This window comes from Pinus tabuliformis, chromosome 3_2 (assembly GCF_031772625.1).
Source record: "Pinus tabuliformis cultivar Carrire ecotype Pingquan chromosome 3_2, CPIR1, whole genome shotgun sequence".
NCBI classification, from domain to species: Eukaryota; Viridiplantae; Streptophyta; class Pinopsida; order Pinales; family Pinaceae; genus Pinus; species Pinus tabuliformis.
Window position 1 is genome coordinate 1,170,974,573 of NC_142302.1, and position 7,082 is coordinate 1,170,981,654.

Below are 7,082 nucleotides of genomic sequence, written 5' to 3' on the forward strand. Positions count from 1 at the left end.
GTGATTCCACGCAGGAAAAAAAAACACCAAAAATTTATAGATGAGACATATACTGGTAAGAACCGATTTACATAGAGGTTACTCCTGCGTACATTCCAGAACTAACTCCATGTGTAGAGTCACATCACAAAGGTTATTAAAACCAAACATATTCATACAAAATCGAATTCAACAATGTGCATATGGCTCAAAAGTCAAATTCTACAGAGATAAAAACAACAATTACAAAGAGCCTCTTGTTCATGGCCAGATATTCAAAATCCATGGCCCTTTCAGTTGTTCATAGATTTACAGGAAAAACCCCTGTCTCCTACCTCTCCCCACGTTCTATTCTACCAAAAGGAAGTTATACATCAGTCATACCTAACTACTTCTTTCCACACAAGAAAGAATTAGTTATTCAGTTATAACTCAACATTTAACTAAACTAGACCACTTTTAACTACCTACCCTTATTGAAATTAACACAAATTTAACAACTAAGTCTTCCTCAAGTCTTGCATTTAGCCACAACATGTGACCACCCCGTCACATTGCTGGCCCAGTCTAGATGCTCCTGCATCAGACTCTCATGGTTGAAAACATTCATGATCTCCTGATCATGTGCTTTCAAAAAGGAATGAAGAAACCCAGACTTTGTCCTGGAGTTGTCCATATGCTCTACTCCTCTGTTTAGGCTGCATGTCAGCTGCTTCCTGCTTCATCTTCCTTGTCTGGTCATAATAGTTTGGAGGTGAAAACACTATAATAAGTTTGCCGTGGTGTTCAATTTCATAATCTTCCTCTTTAACTTCATGAAACCTGACCACCTGTGCATGATTGTTTTCTTGGAAAAACCTTTTGGTCACATCTTCTCCAAAAGATAAACCAACATCTCGTTTGTTGGGTCCATGCCCTTTGTGTGGCCGTGAATCGCTCCAAAGTATTTCACACATCAGACCCTCTTCAAGTAGCTCTCGGAACCGAACAATGTCTTTGATATCATCCAGTTTTATACCATTAACACTAAAAAGACTACCATTGACAACAAAATACTTGTCATTGAGGACATGAGCCAAAGGCAAGTAGAAAAACACTTCAGTGAAAAGCTCAACCATGCTTCCACTGTACTTGGACTTGACTTCGCCCTCAAAACTATAAATCTATTTAATACTCATGCTTTCACGATTTCCTCTTGCAAGATAGAGTTCAGTTGGACACATACACTTGAATACGAATAACAAAAGTATTACTTCAACTAAAAATGATCCTCGATCAACCAAGTCACCAGTAAACAAATAAGGATTGTCCTCCGAAGGAAGCTCACTAACCTCAAAGATGTTAAAAAGGTCATAATATTGACCATGGATGTCATCACAAATAGTGAATTGCTTTCCAATCGGAATATCGATGTCAACCAACGATGGCATTGCCTCCAGCAAATCCTTCACTTGCAGCAATATTTGAAATGCACACCTTCTGTGTATACTTTCCTGATTCTTAAAGTCTTCCATCACTTCCTTTATAATTTCCAATGTTACATTTTCTCCTTCTATTCTATGTTGTTGCTCTACCTTTATTGAATGAAAATTAATGGAATCGTCAACAGAGTGATTCTCAAGACCATTCACTGAGATGGCCTCAATAAATCTAAAATTTTTTACTGTTGTTTCAGTTTCTTCAAGCTTTTTGGTGGCATCAGGATCATTTGGACAAATTCTCTTACCCTGCTGAAATTTTTTTTGTACTTTGCTTATCACTTTTTCTGATGTTTCCAGCCTTTGCCTTCTAGTCTGCTTCAACATCAGTTTCTTTATGTCTTCAATCTCTGTTTCCAATCGATCTTCTTGCTGGTATTCTTCATTAATTCTCCCTTCCTGCTTTAGCTGGCTACTGCTGTCCAGCTGCATCTTCCTCTGTTTCACACATTTAGACTGTGTCACAGTTGTGAACTTCCTCCCCTACTTCTTGTTCTTTTACTGCCAACCTCTTGCAGTCTTCAGCAGGTACTGGTGTTTTTAGCCATTTCTCCAGTAACTCTAGCTCCTTCTCCCATACATTAGCTTCTTGATGAGTGCTACTTTCTTTTCCTCCTTGATCATGTTGCTGACTTCTTGTCATTGTCAGCTCTTCTTCCTTTTCCTCACCTTTTGCTAGGTGAACCTCTTCTTCATGTCGTCTTCTTTGAGGTACGTTTTTGAGGTTGATCAACTCAACATCTCCCACGGCTGACTCAATCGTGCCTATCATCATGACATCATGATCATATTCTGCTAGGTTTTCATAAATCATGGTCTCTTTTTCATGAACTTCCTTGACAATCTTTGTTGGTTGTCCCTTTTCACCTTTATATGTTGCCTTCACTAATATCTTTGGGCTCCCGTCTTCTATGTAGTTTTCTCTTCCAGGACTGTCAGCTACATTCCATGCGGGTGTTGCTGAATCGCTTGAAAACGATGTTGAGGAGCCCTTAGGCAAAGAGGAACAATAGGCAGGACCACATGCTTCCTGCCAAGAAATGTCTCTACCAACTATGGGCAACCCTCTACCGCCGTGAAGACAAGATGCCGACAACTTAACCCTTCTTTCAATTGATTTCATGTCCCCGCCTGCCAATTTTTCTAGGGAACCGGCTTGATATGCATCCCAAACCATGGGAGCAGAACAGGGCTAATCCCTACCTTTGATGGCATTTCTGCCAAGTTTCGTTAACCAACAAATAGAATATTAAATGATGATATGTCTTCTCCTGCCTGTCGAACTGATACTTCCACGTCATTTAAACCCTCTTGGACCTCTTCTGTCTCTCTCAGGCTGCTCTTGGAATGTTGCACATCCTCTACAGAATATTTTTTAACTGTTACATCTTGAATTAATGGATTCTTTTCTATTGATAAAACACTCTTCCTGACTCTCATCTGGCCTTCTTGCATACCTGAACTTCCTTCGAGCGGCAACATTGTAGCCAAGATTGCTGACAAGGGCATATGCAACAAACAGTCATCAAGCTGTTGTGGAACATGAACTATTTTATTTGCAACCTGTTTCTCTGAATTTCTTTCTAGTCTTCCTGTCAACATTTTAGTATGTCGATGCACGTTTTCTTCTGAACTTTTGAGATCCTCATACGATCTCACCCCTTCCTCATCATCATGTACCATCCGTGCATTCATACACAAATCTTCAGTTTGAAAATCACAAAGTTCAACAGCCTCAACTGTTGGTTTATATACCAACTCTTCACGCTGGTCCTCTTCTTCATTCACAAGAATTTCCTCTTGTTTAGTAACAGTTTCAAGTACAACGCATCACTGCTTTCTTCTTCGGAGTATTTATCTCCTGAAAGATTCTTCATACTTGTGACAGCTTCACAAGATTGCGCATCCTCCTCCGTAAAACCTGTGATCACATCACAATTGTCAGCCACAAAAATACAAGGTTTTACATTATCCAGTCGATTTGGATTTACCCAATAGTTCAAGAAATCATCAATGATCTCCTCTTCTGTTTTACCAATGGAGACCTCCACTTTCAACTCAGCTGCTCTGAGTCTTTCATGTCTCGATTGTATACTCATTATCTGCTCGAGCCTCCTCAGCTCTTCTCTTAACTGCATGTTTATCTGTTGATCGCTTTTTTGTTGTAGCCTCTGGCATTTCACTCTCTTCCTCATGAGCCAACCCACTCTCTGGTCCTTCATATTTTCCTATACCAATTCCATCAAGAACTCAAGATGCACTGCTATCTCAGCTTTATCTTTCTCATACTCTTCATCAGTCAACTGCTGTCTTATATTATTTTCCTTGGCATATTTTTTCTCCCTCTTTCTACTGTGGCCTCTTCCTGAACCTCTGCTCTCTCCGTTATGACTTTCAATAGTTGTCACTTTTGCCATGAGTTTCTCACCCATGAGTTACACCAAGCCTCTGCAACAACAAACTCTTCTGCTGCCACTTACCTCACCAATCCCTTCCTCCGGATCTGGTCTTTTGGTAATCACCCGGTCCTCTACTGGAACATTTCGAGCATTTCTCCACTACTCCTTCAGGCTTCACTCATCTGCAACTTTATTGAACCTCTGTTAAATCTTCAGGTTCTGCCACATTCACTTAGAATCCTTTGTTGGACTCCTCTATCACTGCTCTACAGCTGTGATCTGCTTCTTCCCGTTGAGACTTCTTCACTATTCCTATAAGTCAAATTATCCAAGCATAACCTTCAAAATAGAGTTAAATAATACTTTGTTAGCTCACATTCAAGATCCTATTGATCTTGCTTCATTCCTCAATTGCATTGCGTCCCTGTGCTACAATCTTCATTAGTTTCAAAATTTGACATTCATTCATCACATGCAATTAACTCATTTAAAAAAAAAAAAACTTGATTCTTCACACAGAGTTATTCCTGCTCTGATACCACTTGATGCAGGTCTACCCTGAAAAACCCAGAATCTTTCCATTCTCAGGTATATACAAACCCCATCTCGAATAATCACCCAAGTAATTCTTCAATGTCCGAGCAATCTCACAAACCATCATATGCAGAAGCTCCTTTATATTATCATTCAACTAATTCACATATGCGGAAGCTCTATTCCAATTACAAAGACTTATGGCTAATAACCATGCCTCACATCAATTCCTGCTATTGAACCCAAACTTCAATACAATCCCAATTTAAAACTTCATGCAGAAACTTATCAAAACATAGGATTTACTCAATTCATAACCAAACCCAAATACCTCTCATCTCAACATTCACATATGGCTGGATTTTAAAATCAAAGTTCAATAAAAAGAATGTGCCCATGCTTTAAAAGCTCAACCTGGAAAATTCATACCCCACACATCGACCTTTGGCTTCTCGTCATCTCCATCGGACGCTCTCTGGCTCTACACCGAAATAGAGTTCTGCAAACTCACCACATAATCGCTCAGTAGTTGAGACCTTCACTGCTCAACACCTTCGATTTGATAATCAAATTGGGTTTTAAAACCACAGTGCCCTTTGTTTATAGACCTGTGCTCTACGCATTGGTTTATTCCAGCGTTTGGGCAACTGCATCTACAGTCATTTGAATTGAGGAACTGATGGCCATAACCATAAGTCTGTATTAAATACTATCGACTATAACAGCAAAGAACCAAACTCCATAATGACCAATCCAACAAACGATCGATGGCTATACATATTCATTTATCACAGCAAAGAACCAAACTCCATATCAATCAACATAGCAAACAATCGATGGCTATCACATACACATCGATTTCTTTTTGCCAAAACGATTCTGTTCAGCTTATAACAAAATCGGTCACAGATTTTTTTAACCAGTGTTATTCTCAGATACACCACCAATGTCGAATGTATAATCACTGAACATACTCACACCAATCAGCGATTCCATGCAGGAAAAAAAAAAACACTAATAGTTTATAGATGAGACATATACTGGTAAGAATCGATTTACATAGAGGTTACCCCTGCGTACATTCCAGAACTAACTCCATGTGCAGAGTCACATCACAAAAGTTATTAAAACCAAACATATTCATACAAAATCGAATTCAACAATGTGCATATGGCTCGAAAGTCAAATTCTATAGAGATAAAAACAACAATTACAAAGAGCCTCTTGTTCATGGCTAGATATTCAAAATCCATGGCCCTTTCAGCTATTCATAGATTTACAGGAAAATCCCCTGTCTCCTACCTCTCCCCTCGTTCTATTCTACCAAAAGGAATTTATACATCAGTCATACCTAGCTACTTCTTTCCACACAAGAAAGAATTAGTTATTGAGTTATAACTCAACATTTAACTAAACTAGACCACTTTTAACTACCTACCCTTATTGAAATTAACACAAATTTAACAAGTAAGCCTTCCTCAAGTCTTGCATTTAGCCACAACATGTGACCACCCCACCACATTGCTGGCCCGGTCTAGATGCTCCTGCATCAAAAAGCATTGCAGGTAATAGTGAAAATAAGATAATACTTGAATGAGCCTAAAAGCGGGAGTAAAATGGTGAAAGTCTCCTACATTTTAATGCGGAAGTTGGAAAATCAAATGTAGACGGTCAATGGTCTCTCCTTTCAGCTGACAAAGCGGGGAATTGATGATGAAATTAAAATTAAATTAAAGATGATGGTTGTAAAACTAAAATTTTTGACAACTACTCAATCAAATTTTCGAGTGGGCACCAAACTTTTCTAGATCAGAGAGCGATTAGGATGTTGATTGAGAGAAAAATGTGTAAATTTTTATTCAATTGGATGGTCATTTGACCTAGCAGAGGATAGATGGATTGTTTTGAATTTCAGCTTGGCATTAGATTAATTTTTCAATGGTTTTCAGGGATGTATTATACTTTCACCTAATTCACTTATTTTGGTTCAATCTCTTCATATTGGAGTTTTCAACATCTAGTTTTCATAGTTATTCGAGAAGTTCTTCATTACAGCTCAATGCAAGAGTTTCAACATGAAGACATGGAGATAATATTAGTTTATGTTGCATTTTTTGTATTATTTCTTAGACTTATGATTGAGAAGGGAAATTTTATCCTCTTACTCACATAGACAATAATTATGTCGTAATGTACCACCTTTAGGTTATTTCACATCTTAGTATATATTTTTTATCCTAAGTTTGTTTCTAGAGTTTCTAGATCCTATTTTCACTCATCCTTGTTTATCTATTTTGTGAGGTGTCAAGGTAAGAACATATGAGGTGGTTTCATAATTTTAATATATATTGTATCATTGGAAGATGAATACGAAAATGTGATTTATTAAGGCTTGAGGCTCTTTCTGGCAAGTTTCTTTGTATCTAAAATTATTATTTTATTATATTATATTTCTTCTATAAAAAATCCTATCTTTCAACACTACTACATCACATCTTACTTTGCAAGATTTCCAATTTTTATGTGATATAATTTTATTACAATATTTACCACATAATTTTATATAATGATTAATTTATTTAATAAAATATAATAAATTAATTTTATATTTATTATATTTAATAAATAATAAATTATTGTTATATAATAAATAACTAATTATTATATAATGATGATTATAGTAAGGCTTTTC

At 37.2% G+C, this 7,082-nt stretch overlaps 1 pseudogene; it reads right to left on the reverse strand.

Moving 5' to 3' along the window:
* Positions 1-599: 599 nt before the first annotated feature.
* On the reverse strand, positions 600-1,889 carry LOC149184880 (serine/threonine-protein phosphatase 5 pseudogene; annotated as a pseudogene).
* Positions 1,890-7,082: the final 5,193 nt, after the last annotated feature.